At 47.6% G+C, this 16,174-nt stretch overlaps 1 protein-coding gene, 1 long non-coding RNA gene and 1 other non-coding gene across 3 annotated transcripts in view; 1 reads left to right on the top strand and 2 right to left on the bottom strand.

Annotated features, from left to right (window-relative positions):
- The window catches only part of LOC116657289, a 319,209-nt gene that overhangs the window by 156,360 nt on the left and 146,675 nt on the right, over positions 1-16,174 (bottom strand). The gene's annotated exons all lie outside the window — the stretch shown is intronic.
- On the bottom strand, positions 5,149-5,255 carry LOC116657342. Its single transcript, XR_004312463.1, has one exon. It is a non-coding gene; the product is annotated as a U6 spliceosomal RNA (small nuclear RNA).
- Positions 12,031-13,059, top strand: LOC116657294. The gene is made up of 2 exons (XR_004312436.1): positions 12,031-12,240; positions 12,332-13,059. It is a non-coding gene; the product is annotated as an uncharacterized LOC116657294 (long non-coding RNA).

Raw genomic sequence — 16,174 nt, 5'->3', positions numbered from 1 at the left:
CCACACGTAGGGGAGGTGAGACTTCTCAGCTTCACGAGAGACATGGCAGTGAAATTAAGAGGAGACATGTAGAGGGTCACCCTCAGCATGTCCAGGGGCTCACCTGCTGACAGCTGCCACCAAAGTCCATGCCTCTGTTTCCGAAAGCAGTTCATGTGCCCGACGCACCGTGAGGCCAAACAAACCCAAATGTCAGAGCTTGGAGCAGAGGAAGGGTTACTGCAGGGCCAAGAAAGGAGGGAAGAACGGCTCACGCCCAAGAAAACCCCGAGCTCCTGGGAGGGTTTCAGCGAAGCCTATTTAAAGGCTAGGTGAGGGCGGGGCTCGCAGGGGGCTTGGTCAGCTCGTGCGTAGTTCTCTGATTGGTTGATGGTGAGGCCCCTGGGGGCCGGGGGCTGGGGGCCAGGTGCGCTCACTCATCAAGGAGTTAATTTCTTCCCTCTGGTGGTGGTTTTTAGCATCTGAAAAACTCAGGACACCTGCATGAGATAACTATTCTCTGGGCCCTACAGGGGAGGATATGGGGTGGGGTCTGTCCCAAGGAAGACCCCCCACCCCCCACAAGGGTCCTGCTCGATTATACCTTGACAGTTCAGGACAGCCAACATGTTGCCTGCATCACCCATCTGCTGATGAGGAAAGAATGTTCTGTTCATGAAAGGAGCCATGTATTGCTTTTCAAGGATCTCTGCTTTGAGTCAGGATGTCCAAAATGGAACGCTTTATTTCCTCTCCTGCTGAAGTGTTCACAGAGACAGAAAGTCTGTAAATACAATGGACGTCCCAAACCAGAGCACAGAGTCAAACATCTTCCCAGACTTAGTTGTGGGAGCATTAAAGAGTACACCATGCTCTCTGACTTAGTAAGTAAGCTGTGGTTAATTTGCAGGTTGTAATTGGAAAGGGTTTTACAGAGGACAAAGCATGGTTGCAGAGCAGCGGCGCTGCTGCATAGAAGAGCAATTATGATAAAGACAGATGCATTGTTTAAATGGCTACCACCGATTTCCATAAGCGCTTTTGCTGGGGCCAGTAAGTTGAAGGGTATCAAAAGTCAAAGGTCATCCCAGACTCCCTAATAGCTCAGGCTGGAGCGGATGGCCGAAGGGCACAGACTCCCTTCAGTCAAATCACTTGAGATGATAAGTCCCATTGGCTTTGGAGATTCCATTTGCGACTCCAGTCAATGCAAAGTCCAGCTATACGTTGAATCTCTGAGCTTTCAAGTGGCAACAGTAGCAGCTGTTGGGAGGCTGGTGGCTTGTAAGCACCTGCAGTAGGAAGGTCACTGTGCCACTCAGCAAAGACGCCAAGTAGAAAGGAATAATGAAGATAAATTCTTTCTTGTCCCTTGCCCCTCCTCTGAATAATGTTAAGACAGACAAGTCACCACTTCGGAAAAATGCATATTCCTTTGTTTCCCTCTCATTTGGATTGAAAACACAGAATGCATACATATTAAACCCAAATATTTGTAAACATAGGAATCTAGCTGGTTTTCAACAGTTCTAAAGTGTGTGCAAACCAAAAAAATGAAAAACCTTCATAGGAGTAAACACCATTTACCTGTTTTTTATTACTTCCTTTCCCCCAATCTCCTACCCTCCCCAAGAATGTTTGTTTTCTGATCTTCATTTTGGCCGAACTCAGCCGGAAACCAGGAAACCAGGAAACCACGTACAGATACCAAATTGATGATAATGAACCTCTCTAGAATTCAATTTTATCAGGTTTATTTAATTGCTCAGAAGTTGTTTAGTGGCAAACCTCAGGGGAAGAAACTCAACTCAAACCAGTCTATGTAACAAGAAATTTATCTTCCATCTGATGTAAATCTATCAATCAATCTATCATCTGTCTGTCTGTCTGTCTGTCTGTCTGTCTGTCTAGAGGTGTACTGATTCAGGCTTGACAGCATCCAAGTCTCAAATAGTCCTCTTCTATATTCTGTCCCCACCCCCACCTCTATCTCCCTCTCCATATTTCTCTCTTGATTCTACTTTTCCCTTGGTTTTATTCTCAGTTATGCTCTCTCTCCGTAAAAAACGAAACCCCAGCGGCTCCAGGCCTATGTATTCCTTGAGGCCCATAACGTCCCAGTGGGGGAGAGAGTATCTTTCTAACTGCCGTTGGCAAACCCAGTACAAAGCAGTGTGTGTGGTGGGGGAGATCGTGGCCAGGCAATCTGACTGCAGCCGGACTGGGTGCCTGGCACTGAGCCTGTAACAGGACATTTCCTAAAGTTTTAAAGCGGTCAGATAAAAGACAGAGTCTTTGTTTTAGAAGGATGACTCAGTTGCCAATGTGGAAAATGAATTCGAATTGGAGAAAACCAGAGCCTGGGTGAGGATGTCCCGGCAGAAGGGTTCTAAAGATGGACAACAGGCCCCAGACGCCTCACTGGGATGACTTAGCCACCAGGTGAATGTGGACAAATGAAGAAAAAGGGGAAACTAAAGACAGTACAGATTTTTTCCATTTTGGATAATGAGGGATAAGGAAGCTGGGTGTGGCTTATTTCCCTTCCAAACACGCCCGCGACCATATTCCCCGTGCCCGAGCCTCTTCCTGCGATGTGGCCTGGAGGTTCCTTTATTCAAGAGCTCGGGTGGATCTGTGACTTCAGTGGAAGTGACTTCAGAGGCTCCGGCATAAAGGATGATAGAGCTTCTTCCTGTTTCTCTTGGGACACTCACACCTGTGGAAGCCCAAAGGAGCCCTCACAGGGAAATTATATGGGGTTCCAGCCATCCGACCCAGCTAGAGCCAGCACTGATGGCCAGAAATGTGAGACGGCCAGCCTTCTGACGGTTCCCACCTTCAGTCATCGAGTCACTCTGAGCCTTTCCATCAGAGAGCAGAGACACGCTGCCCTGGCCATACTCTTTCCAAATGCTGGACCCGCAGAACTGGAGCGCGCCCAGGGAAGGTCGGCGATGTGGTCTGGCTCCGAGCTGGGGGCGGTGTGCCACAGGGCAGAAAACCAGGCTGAAGCGCCCATCCCTCAAACATCGGGTCCTTGTTGGTCGCGCCGCACGAAGTCCCCAGCCCATTCAGGCTGCCCTGCGCGGCCGAGCAAGCTCCTGCAGCCTTGCTGAAAGCCCACAGGCAGAGGACAGCAGTCACACGGCCCCCGTCCCCCACAGTCGCAGGTGAGCACTGTGTGGCCCGAGGGCTCGGGGGCAGGGCACCACCACCTCTGGTCAGAGCGCTCACGTGGCCCCAGAAAGATGAACAGGGAAACCGACGAGCTGGAACATGCTAAATCCAACGAGATGGTCAGCACAGGGCGCTCCGCAGCTCCGAGGGGAGCCTCCAGCCCAGACCGCCGAGGACCAGCCAGTTTTCCCAGAGGAACCATTGAGAGCTATAGCCTCCAAGGCTAAAAACTGGAAACCTCTCCAATAAGCCACACGCCTCCAGAGAAAAACATTTACAAAGACATCTGTTTTCACGATAGCGATGTGCTGGTCTAAAGATGAAACCCAGGCAGGTTACAACTAAAGTCCGATCGCTGCTGGCTTCCCTTTCTAGGAGAACAAGGGCTCAGCCTCACAGGACTGATCTGATGGCCCAGCTCTCCTTAAGGCAGGGAGGGCGGCCCTTGCTGTTTTGTGGAGTGAAGAGAATGCGCTCTTACATGTTCATAACCTATAAATTCCTGCTTAATTCAAGAAGGTATCATTTTCCAAAATGTAGATAGAGAAGGCAAAATGGAAAAAAGAAAATGTCAGAGTGTTTGGCTCTACCTGATATGCTGGCTTTGTTAAATGTTGCTTCGTTAACCCCAAATTCTGACCCCCCATTCACCCAATCTCTGACAATTTCCAGGAGGCTGAACAAACGCCCTTCTGTGTGCACCTTTGTGGGAACGTCTCTCCTGTTTCTGATTCCTTGATACTTCGTGAAGTTTTCATTTAAGTACAACAGAGAAGTACACACATCATTCTCAATGACTGTTACAAATGTACGCACTCAGGTAACCAACACCCAGGTGAGTAAGAAAAAACAGAATGTAGCCAGAGCTTCGTTCTCGCCTCCAGACACAGCGTCCCCAGAGGTAATCACCCCCCTCGATTCTGACACAGACCAGCGTTCCCCGCGCTTCACGGCTGGAAGCACACTCTGTGTACAGCCTGGGTCTCCTTTTGCTCAGGACTACTCTAGTGAAATTCATCTGTCTTGTGTATACTTGGTTATTTTTGATTGTGTGATTTTAACTGCTATGTATTAAATCTTTCTGTTACTGGAAAAAAAAAACAGGAGGTGTTTGGTTATCTGACATCCTGACATTCTGCCTCCAACCAAGGGAAGCTTTTATTAGGAAGAAGAGGAAAAAAGAACTTTCTGAAACACACTGCATTAGGGTCAGTGTTTCCTCCGGAAGTTTGGCAGGAGCGTGGGAAGCAGAGTAGATTAGTCATTTGGAGGATTTTGTCCTCAGATGTCCTATTCTGAGGTTGAACAATTCCCATTGTAAGGCAGGATTAATGCTGTGACACGGTCCCCGGGTGTGACTCCCTATGACAGATGTGAAAGTTAGATTTTAAGTTCAAAGTACCACCCGTGATGTTGATTTTGCTTGCATGACCAGAGTTTGGGTTCATGGTCTCTGTTAGGGCTGGGAATTTGGGACCAAGGGTATGGGAAAGTTCCTTCCTCGCACAGAACGTCAGTGCCTAAAATATATGCAAAGAGAGAGAGAAAGATAAGCTTTTCTTAAATTTTAAGTATAGTTGGTTTACAATGTTGCATTAATTTCTGGTGTACAGCATAGTGATTCAGTTAAACGTATATATATTCCTTTTCATACTGTTTTTCATTATAGGCCATCACAAGGTATTGAATATAGTTCCCTGTGCTGTACAGTAGGACCTTGCTGTTTATCTATTTTATATCTAGTAGCTAGTATCTGAAAATCCCAAACTCCCCATTTATCCTTTCCTACCCCATCTCCCTGCTGGTAACCATAAGTTTACTGTCTGTGAGTCTGTCTCTGTTTTGTAAATAACTTCATTTGTGTCTTTTTTTTTTTTTTTTTTTTTTTTTAGATTCCACATATGAGTGATATCAGATGGTATTTTTCTTTCTCTTCCTGGCTTACTTCATTTAGTATGATGATCTCCAGGTCCAGCCATGTTGCTGCAAGAAACTCTGGACCACTTCATGAATTTGCATGTCATCCTTGCGCAAAGGCCGTGCTCATCTTCTCTGTGTTGTTCCAATTTTAGTACATGTGCTGCCAAAGCGAACGCAAGACCATCTTAACCCCGTGATTCCATCACTAAGTTCCACGACGTTGCAGTAGAACTTGCTCAGAGAGCCATGGCATGCTGGGTTGAGCCTGCCTCAAGAGGGGAAATAAACTATTTGAAAATGCAGGGCAGAGACACTTGAAATTGCAAAGGCAATTCCTCCAGGAAGTGGACCGTCTCAGGAGACGTGGGCGCCCATCGCCCAAGAGGTATAAGCAAGACCTTAGTCTGATCACTAACCGAGTGAGAGCACAGGTCAGTAGCCCAGACCGTGTGTCTTGTCTGCCGGCTTTCCTCAATTCGTCTTTGCAAGGAGACCCCAGCTCACCGTAGCTTCTGCGCGTCTCCAGACGATGCTGCGATGCCCTGAAAAGCTAGCGTGTTCTTGGGCCAGTTTCAGAGCCAGAGCCAGAGCCAGAAGGCAGGGAGGAAATGGAAGCGCCCCTCTGGTCCAGCTGCTTCTGGTACGCTGTGTTTCATTGCTGGTGCCCTTTGTCGGGCGGTGACGAACAAAACTGAGCGGCTTTGTGAGTAACGAAGCACAGCAGTGAGCGGCCTCAAGGCGCCCAATAATGATCACTCACATTGATTATGCACTTCTGGCATGCCAGGCCTCCTCTACGGATGAGAGCGTCTGCCCCTCCCAATAACCCCTGAGATGGTCCCTATTATCACGCCGGTATTTTCACACACACGACACTTGGGGAGGAGGATATAACCTAAGTGGCAGAGCGCGTGCTTTGCATGCACAAGGTCCTGGGTTCAATCCCCCGTGCCTCCTCCAAAAATAAATAAATAAACCTAATTACCTACCCCCTCCAGAAAGAAAGAAAGAAACTTAGAAATAGTGGGTGACCTGCCAAAGGCTGCAGAGATGGCAGAGCTGGCTTTAAATCTTAAGTGGCCTGACTTCGGGCTGGTGTTCACGGCAGCTCGCCACATGCCTTGTGGCTGAACGGCTTTATGCCCCCACAGCGGGGACACACTCATACCTGCCTCACGAGGGGTTTTGAGCCATTTAAATGAGATGAACACGTAAAGTGCTCACCCGAGGTCTGGACCATCGTAGAGCCCCCAGTAAATGCTGGCTGCCACTATCATTAACAGAAGAGTCGTGCGAGAATGATTCACCTGGAGAACTGAGCAAGGACGAGGTCTCAGAAGTAACGTTCCCGTAGGCGGTGATGGGCAAGGCGGCAGACAGCGCGGTGGGAAAGGCATTGCTTTAGAACCAGGGCACAGCTGTTTCTTTTTATAACTGGCTTTTGGCAAATCATTTCACCACCTCGAATCTCCTTCTTTGTCTCCGTGATGGAGACAGTAATTGCTACCTTTCAGAATCCATATGAAGGACATGTAAAAAGTGCCTTAAAAATGTCGAACACATGATGGAAGCCTTGCAGAGGTTAATTTTCCTCTCGACAACCTCGGTGACTCAGGACTAGAGGATGGAATTGTGATCAACCAGAGGAAGTTGAGACGGGGTCCAAGAATCATGGTCTGAACGGGCTTTCTCAAGAGAAAGTGCTGGCTCAGTAAATCAGAAGATCTCAGGATCCGTTAACCGTGTTTACAGCCAACAACAGTGACAAAGAAGACGCATCACAGACTCACAGGGTCCTGGGCCCTGGTCTGCTTCTGACCATCTTTTTGGCTGAGTCTTGTTTCCTCTGAAATTTGAGGTGGTGACGGTTTGTGTGGAGTCTGATGTAGGTTGATCATTTAAAAAAAAAAAAAAAAGAAGAAGAAATTGCAATGATTTCCACCAGCTCTGCTTTTGCAGCGGCAAGCTTCTACCTTCCACAAATCCAACCCCATTTGAGAGTCTTCAGTCTAAGGTCAGAGCATCCGGGTCTCTCATAACGATTAGAAAGGGCTGTCTCGTTAACCCAGTCAAAGGTGAGGACAGAGGCCCCTGAGAGAGATGAAGCGATTGCTCCAGACCCAGCACCGCGGTCCGTGCAGTCCAGGTGAGTGAAATCCATAATTCTAGATTTCCTAGCTCCTGACTGCTCCCTCCTCAGGTTGGAAAAATGCTGTCTCCGTATGATATCCATTATTTCAAGCAGGATCTCTATTCCTGTTCAGGATGTGCATGGAAAGCTGGCAGGAGGTGGAAACGCAGAGGGGCTCCCTGGCGCCTTCCAGAGCCGCACCCGGCCCTCCGCGCCCAGCCCCCACGGCGCTGGTCTGCCTGGGGCCTGAGAGCCGGGGATTAGAGGAAGCCCTTCAGGACTGAAAAGGACTTAAGCATCCTGAGGTGAGAGCCCGCGGTGAGCCTGGAGTGCCGCTCCTCCAAGGAAAGAGTCCCTCTGCTTTGGCTGCCAACGTGGTCGTGTTTAAGAGAAAGGCTGCCTTCAGAAGCCAAAGTGGGCAGAATTGGAAAGGGATTTGAGGCTGCTGCGCGCGGCTTTGCAGTGAAGGCTGTTATCACCGCCACGTGGGGTCGGTCTCCGGGGCTCGGCTGGCCTCCAGCAGTGAATGACGGCTCCTGCAGAGGCAGCTCCGTCTCTCTGCCGCTATGACTTGCACACTTGAAGGTGGATGAAGGAGAGGAGCTCCTGAGTGGGAGGGAAAGGGCACCTGCCCCGCCAGCCACTGTCAGCCCCTTGCCCCGCCTTCGGTCAGGATGCTTTCTGGCCTGTGATAATGAGGTGAGCACCCGCACCGCGGGGCTCGGGGTGATGCTGGCTGGCTTGGCTTGGGCGGTGGGGGGCAGGGAGAGGCCACCGGAGGGAGCGTGGGCCCCAGGAAGGTGCCCTTGATCCCAGGTCACGGCAGGGACGCGTCCGTCTGCAGTCTCGTGCGCTGGGATGCCCAGAAGGCTGCAACTCCCTGTCTTTCTTTGGGGTTGTCCTCGCCCCGCATCTCACGTGGATTTCCTGGTCTTGGAGAGCCCTTCTCTTCTCATAGCTGTTATTTTTTTTTCTTCCTAACATCTCAGTAGAAGTCGAGATAGTTCAAGCTTGCACTTCATCCATCATCATTTCACATCTCTCACTTTAAGACGGGGAAACCAAGGCGTGTGAGTGACCAGTTGAGCTGCCGACCAAGCCAGGAGCGCGAGTCTGGGAGTCCTGACCCTTCTCCAGAGCTCTTCATAAAGCAACGCGCTGCCTCCTCCCCTCCCCTCCCCTCCCCTCCCCACTCTCCCCGGGGCGACAGTGTCAGGAGGTAGGAAACCAGAGTTCCTGTATCCGCAAATCACCATGCGACTTGCTGAAAATCACCCAGTCCCAGGCCTTCCGTCTGCCCATCTGTAAATGAGGGAGCGGAATCAAGGGTCTCAGAGACATGGTGATTCCACGTGTTCACCAAATTCAGCTCCTTTTCCTTCTGGGCACATGGGAAGCCTGCATTTTCCACCCTGGGCTCCATCACTTGGAACCCTGGGGCTGAGCTGGGGCCAGTGGAAGGGTGGGAAGGCGTGTGTCTCACTCCCAGCCTTAGTCAGGACCCTCCCCACTCTTCTTCTACTTTGTGGTGACCTGGAGGCCCCCAAGGACGTTGACAGTCTTACAAGATGGAGAATGACCTTGTGGAGCATTCTGCTGCCCCTGACATGCACCTTGGACCACGACGGGAACACACCAGCCCTGTATCACGCGACTGGGAATTAGGGCTTGCGAGTTACAGCACTTCCTGGAACCTGGCTCATAAAATCTCTCAGACCCCTTTCGGCCACCACGTGCTAAGATGTTACTAGTCATTATTAGTGTATCTTATTCTCCTTTATTCAACATTCGTTAGGCACCTGCAGTATACCAGAAATTGTGATAAGCCCTAATTCCCCATCTCTCTCAGGAACCTGAGCCCCACATCCAGTTCAGACATGACTCAGGGGGATTCAGTGTGTGAAACACAAGCTGCCTTTGGTTCCTAGTCTGCCCTCCCACCACAGTGGTAAAGAGCAGTCTGGGAGGAACTGCTCTCAACTGCCATTACCCGGAGCCATCGCCACAAAGTCGTAAAGCCATGATTAAGTACCAAGGGGCCAAGGTACAAAGGAACAAGAGGTAGAAAATTATGAGGCTGGCAGGAGCTGGTTGATTCCACACGACCCACTCCCGGGGACTGCACTGTGTGACCGTATTTAGACGTATCTGCATTAGGCCTTTTGGGTTCTTCTGGAAACATCTTTAAGTCAGTCCCATCCATCCTCATTAGCCCCATTGGTCCCCCACTGGCTTGGTGTCCACTCCTGCTCTCAAATTCTTGAGGTACATTTTTCTTCTCAGCATTGCTGCTGAGCACGTCCATCTGGCCAGCGGGAGAACATGATGGGGCGTATTTACAGCATGACCAATTAGATGTGCAGCTCCCATTAAGTAACAGGACTTAGGCTCCAGATTCTTCCTCAATAAATCCGGCCCTTCCCTTATGAGCAACAGATGGGTTTTCCACAATGGGTCATTACCTTCCGGCTCAGCTTCGCTGCCAGCAGTGAAATATAAAGTTATTTATGGATGGAGAAGGAGGCATAAGTCACGGGGGATTATTTCCTGCCATCCTTTTTCATTTATTTAGTTAGAGTCTTCCATCGCTCAAGATGAGCCAGTTAGAGAAGATGGTGGTGTCCCCACTGCAAATGGAGATGGACGTCCCTTCAGCCGGGTTGCTCTTCCTGATGGCCACGGGTCTCTGGGGTGATGCTTGCCGTGTTTCCCGCAAGAAATGGTAATTGGCATATTTCCATAGAGAAGATACCCATTCCTCAGAAGATTCTCCAGCCTCTGACAGGCCATCTCTGAGAAACGTGGCCAGTGGGGGCACACGTCGGTGCCGTTTAACGACACGCGTGACACATTTGCAAAAAGAAAACAAATTGCTTCTTTAAGAGATGCCAGGATTTTTCGGTGCTTGGCATCTCAGCCAGATAGAGATTATTCCTCTGTCAGCTGGGGAGGGGGGCAGGGCAATAGGCCAAAAGACTGCCGTGGTAGAGTCTACATGGGAAAGCACACAGGGAAAGGGCAAAGACCCGTGAAGGAAGGAGAGGGGAGATGGGGAAAGGACGGAGGAAGCAGTGCTGAGTGCGACGGCCTCAGGTTTGTGAGTTCGGAGGAGACCGTGCGGTATGAATGTGCAACAGGAAAGAACACATCTCACTCCATGTTAGACCTGTTCCTTTGGCTCTGCCTCTGCGCGGTTTCCTGTGCTGAGTCCTGCTGGTTCTGCACCTTGGTGCCTGAAACACAGGGAAGAGCCCATTCTCAAGGCTCTGGCCTTTAAAGGTATAACACTTTCCCATCCACATAGGGAGGAGAAGTTGCACAACGCTTGTCCTGTGGGAGGTCTACGGGGGCACCATGACCTGACCCACGTGGACAGCTGCAAGACCAAAGGATTCCGACACCAAGAAGTCTGCAACCACTAACCATACCCCCTCCCCCTTTTTAGTATAAAAGGAGCCTGAATTCTGACTTGGAGAAGATGGTTCTCCAGGACATTAGTCCCCTGTCTTCTCAGTCTGCTGGCTTTCCCAATAAAGCCGTTATTCCTTGCCCCAGTACCCTGTCTCCTGATTTCCTGGCCTGTCATGCAGTGAACAGAACCAGTTTGGATTCAGTAACAAACATACTTCTATTCTATCCACTTCCTCCCTGGGCAATTCCTTGGCTGCTCTGTGCCTCAGTTTTCTCATCTCTAAAATGGAAATAATAAGAGGATGGTATAGGATTGATATAAGCATTAAGTGAATTAATATTTGTGAAGTATCTGTAACAGTGCCTACCATATGGTAAGTGTTGTAACAGTCATAAGCTATAACTGTTTTCTATATAAAGAAACTCAAGCCAGCAGGGGACATGAATTGACTTGTCTTCCCATGTGGTTCAGTGGGGTTGCCAATTATAGGAACTTTCTTCCCCCCACAGGTCACAGGAATGGCTACATCATCCAATCCAAGCCCCTCCTTAGGATGTTTTCAGTGGGAACAAAGGAAAGCTGGTCAGCTCCTCTCTCAGGGTAAGGCTGTGCGTCATAAATCTAGAGATGCTACCAGTGACCCCGTGACCTACTCTGGAAAAGGCTGATGAGTCGTAGGAGAGATGATGCCAGCACAGAGCCGGGCAGGGACCAGGGATGCAGACTCCCAGCTGCTCTGGTCTTTGAGCTGCTGTAGCCACGCCCTTCCTGCAGTTTCCTTGTAGGAATCAAGGCGTTCCCGTCTGTTTCTGGGACGGGGGAAGGGATCTATCAATTCACATAGGGCTTCTGTCACTCCCAGCAACAGCAAACAAAATTCAGTGGATAAAGACCAACGTGTACTGGAAAATACAATTCTGAGAGAGAAAGAGAGAAACCAGGAAATACAGGGACGATGAAAAGTCATTTTAAAAAGTCACCTGAAGAGAAGAAATCCTAGGGTTATTTCTAAGCCCAACGATGCAAATCGCAGAATTCCCAGAGCTGAGAATTACCCCGCAGGGTTTATTCAGATGGTAAGATTTCAGACTTTCCTACTGAACGCAGAGAAGCCACTTCCTCGCCGTGGCCGGTGGCTTCAAAGATGACATTTATTCCTCATATCTCAGCAAACCTGACTTAGCAAAGTGTCCCCTCGTCATTTCTAGTCCTTCCCTCAGGAAAACTATTAGTTTCCATCCTATTCATATGAGAGGATTAAGATAGTTAAACAGTCTTTATTTTTTTGTAACTCTTTTGTTTCTTGGGACAAACGTCTCTACCAGAAACATCCCATTAACCAGTACCAAGGGAGACGCTTCAGGATATTTGAGAATAAACAGGATTGGTAGAAAGAATGTTGGCTTAAAGTCAGACTAACAGCATGTTGCAAAGGAGCAAGGCTGGCTGGAGTCTGTCACATGAGAGGGAAAGCAATGCCCCCGGACCTGGGATAGGCTTTTGGCAGCAGGAGCGGGTCACTGCGCAGCCGGGATTCCGGGGACTGGTGACCGGACTTTCACAACGACGAAGACAGAAACCCACTGGCGACACATAAACCCCATCTCATTTTCCCCAGGTTGGTTTGCTTTAGAATCGACAATAATTAAAATAGAGTTTATGCTAAATGCTATCGCGTGGTTGGTAATTAGCGTTTTCCTTTGAAACAGTGCATGAAGCAGAGGCTACTGAGTGAAGCACTGCTTACCTTCCCTTTACAACAGCTTAAGCTGAAAAGAACACATTCCTGCAACTTCACTTCCCCGGATCCGTGAAGGAGAAATTTAAAACTGGCAGAGGGGAGACTTCTCTCCTCCCCACCTCGGGTCCCGGAGGTTTGGCTCTAGCTGGGGTTTTGCTCCAGTGGAGAAGGCACAAGTAATGAAACAGCTATAGCTGGTTTAAAAAAAAATAGACAATGAAATAGATGGGACTCAGTTATAAAAACAAAAGAAGGAAAAGAGAAAGACAAATGACCTACACCAGTTAGTGTCAGAGGACTGACACACTGTCCCTGTGATACGGGAGCCTCTGGGGGGTACCACAAATATATTAGGCCATTCTGCAAGTCCTAATGTATTTTTCAAATATTTCTGAAAGACTGAATTAGAAATAGGGGGGAGGGGATAGCTCAGTGGTAGAGCATGTGCTTAGCATGCATGAGGTCCTGGGTTCAGTCCCCAGTCCCTCCATTAAAATAAATAAATCGTCTTTATTTTTCTTTATTTATTTTTTACATCTTCATGTTTATTCCCTTGCAATTCACTGTAGTTATCGCATCTCCAGTTATCGTTTTCTCATTTCCATGGCTTCCTGTTTCTTTTCTATTTAGAGTAGAAAAAACCCTAGTTACCTCCCCTGACCCCCCCCCCAAAAAAAAGTAAAAAAAAAAAAGAATTAGGGAAGAGGTAACTTCTGTCATTTTCATTTAAATAGCCGTAATAACTGAAGTTCAGAGCACCAGGAAACTTTGCACCTGGATCATAATGGCTTAATTCATTCATATCACTTAAGCATTGCCACAAAACTGTTGCTCAAATCACAATTAAGATACCATTGCACATCTATTTAAATGGCTAAAATCATAAAATCTGACAAGATCAAGCCCTGGTGAGGATGTGGAGCAGCTGGAATGGACTTACAATCCTGGAGGTAATGCAAAATGGTATAGCCACTTTGGGGAAGAGTTTGGCAGTTTCTTAAAATATATACTTTCTTAAAAAAAAAAATATATATATATATATATATATTATATATATATATAACTGAGGGATCTCACTCTTAGGCATTTACTCCAAGTGAAAACATATTTCCATATCAAAACTTGTATATGAATGACGGTAGCACTTTTATTTACAGTCACCCAAACTGGAAATAACTCAGTGTCCACCAGCCAGGGAGCAGAGAAACAAAGTGCAGTGTGGCCGCTCCCCGGAACACAAGTCAGCAGTGAGGACTCAGGGCAAATTGCTAATCCAGGCAGCAATATGGATGGGTCTCAAATGCTGTATGCTAAGCAGAGACACATACAAAACACTAGGTACCGTGTGATTCCATCTGTATGACGACCTGGAGAAGGCAGAGCTGGACAGACAAAGCAGACCAGCGGTTCACAGGGCCAGGGAGTGTTGGAGGGGCCGACTGCCAAGGAGGAAGGAAGAAACTTTTGGGGGCGATGACCATGCTTTTTGTCTTGACTGTGGTTTCATGCCTGTGTGCGTTTTTCAGAATTCATAGACTAGTCTATCTAGAAAGGCTGATTGGTATTGCCTGGAAATTATTTCTCAATAAACCTCCATTTTAAACTGCTATCTAACAAACCACCCTAAAAGTCAGTAGCTGAAAAATACCACTTATTGTCAAGGCGCTGTGGGTCGGCAGTGGGGGTGGACAGTTGACCTGGCTGCACACAGTGGTGGCAGCTTCTCTTGCTGGACGTCTACAGGTGTGGGTCTCACCTACAAGTGTCTCACCCTCCTGGGACCTGCAGGATGGCTAGCATGTGTTCTCACACTAATAACAGAGGCACAACAGAGCAAGTCCAACTACAGACAACTATTTCAAGGATTTGCTTGGGTTCCATGTGCTAAATCCCTTTGGCAAAAGGAAGTCATGCGACAGCCCAGATTTGAGGCATTGGGAATGCCCTCTAGTTGAGAAGATCTGTCTGGAAAATGTGGATATGAAGTGTTGGAACTATAATCGAACCTTGCAGAAGGCTCTTCACTGAATTACAATTTAATGGTATGCCCTGTGTTTCTTTAAGGGTGGAAAGAAGAAACGGTCATGTGAAGGTCATTTTTGTTTTTTCTGCATTATTAATCTTGAAGATTTGTCTTTTATTTTACTTAGTGTTCCAAGTATGAGAATCCTCACTGTAAATTCTCCTTAGAATTTAGACCAGCTATTCATACTCTGTTTTCTGAAAAAAAAAAAAGTATAGTTGATTTTATCAGACAATCAGAAATCAGAAATCTATGTTTCACCTTTTGGGGTTTTTTTTGTTTTTTTTTTGTTTTTTTTTTTTTGGTTTTTCTTTTAGGTACTTTGGCAAAGTTTTTTTCTTTTAATATTTCATCTTGATTCCTCTTCATGTCGGTAACCAGGAAGCTCAGAGCCACCTGTACCGCTCAGTGGAGACAACCATAATATTGCATGTTCCTTGCACGTTTCTCCTCGCTCTGCAGGATTAGAGTCCTTTTTAAATCTTTGTGTGTATCCACCTGATTCTCTCTGTGCTTTGAGAGATTCAGCTGTCTCTTGAAAACAGGCAGGGGAACAATCATAAACAACGTGAAGAATAGGGAATGCGGAGGTAGAATATTTATACACTAATCATTTCCTTGGAACTTACTACGCGACCTTTGCAAATCTCTTGATCTCTCTCCGCCTTGATTTTTTTTAATCATCTTATAAGGCTAATTATGTCTCCCGCTACTCACTTTTCGAACCTAATGGAGAAAACACGTGGAATCACAATGCATTTTGAGGCACAATCGAGTCTTTGGGTGGAAGCCATTTTCATTAAGTGACTCCGCAGGTGTGACTCTGGCGGCACAGGAAGCCCATATTGTTCTATAAATGGAACAAAAGCCTCGCTCTGATTTCTGGCAGTGGCTCTGCCTACCGAGTGGTTTAGGAGATTTGTAATAAGCAGAAGGTGCAACTTGAGTTCACGTGTGGCTTCAAACCTGTCCGGGGAGATGACAGTTTCCCAGCTGCTGCGATGAGCCAGTGGTCTCAGGGTGATTTTAAGTAGAAAGCCTGACACAGTCCCCGTCAGATCCTATGGGATTTCTTGTGTCAAAACCAAGGCTGAATAAAGTGCAGGGATAAAGGAGCTTGACTGGCCACAGAGGGGTAGCTTCCAGGGCAGTGGGTCACTGAAATGGTGTGTGTGACCATCCCCTGGTGAGAAGGTCCCGAGGGAGCTCCCAGAGGAGGGGAACTGGTTTTCTGGCTTACTCATACTCTCCCCTGCCCCACAGTGTTCCACTGGGCAAATGTCACAATTTCTCAGTCATTTTGTTTTCACCATAAAAAGAACTTAGATGGACACTTATTTAGAATTTGTAGAGAAATCTGAGCCACAACATTTGCCATCTACATGAGCTCAGAGGATATGTTTGATTTTATCAAAGTTTTACGACCCACGTGTTTCCAGGAAGACTAGAGTCAGTACAAAATTGCAGGGTGGGGGGTATAGCTCAGCGGCAGAGAGCGTGCTTAGCATCCATAAGGTCCTGGGTTCAAATCCCAGTACCTCCATTTTAAAAAAAAATTACTTACACCTCAGTGCAAAATTACATCTTCGTGGCCTACTGCTCAAAGAGTGCTAACACATAGGAAAGTATCACTCAGTCTACATCTGGTAATTTGAGTGCTTATTGACTAGAAATTTCCCTTTGCAGAGAGACATATGTAAAAAAAAAAATACCTGCTTCAGAATCACCTAAATTGTATATTATAAGTGCTAACTAAGGGGCCCTGTTCAGACATCCTGAATTAGAATT

Source organism: Camelus ferus, chromosome 17, assembly GCF_009834535.1.
Source record: "Camelus ferus isolate YT-003-E chromosome 17, BCGSAC_Cfer_1.0, whole genome shotgun sequence".
Classification (NCBI taxonomy): domain Eukaryota; kingdom Metazoa; phylum Chordata; class Mammalia; order Artiodactyla; family Camelidae; genus Camelus; species Camelus ferus.
Note: the sequence above shows the minus strand (reverse complement) of the source record. Positions and strands in the feature narration are given on the sequence as shown.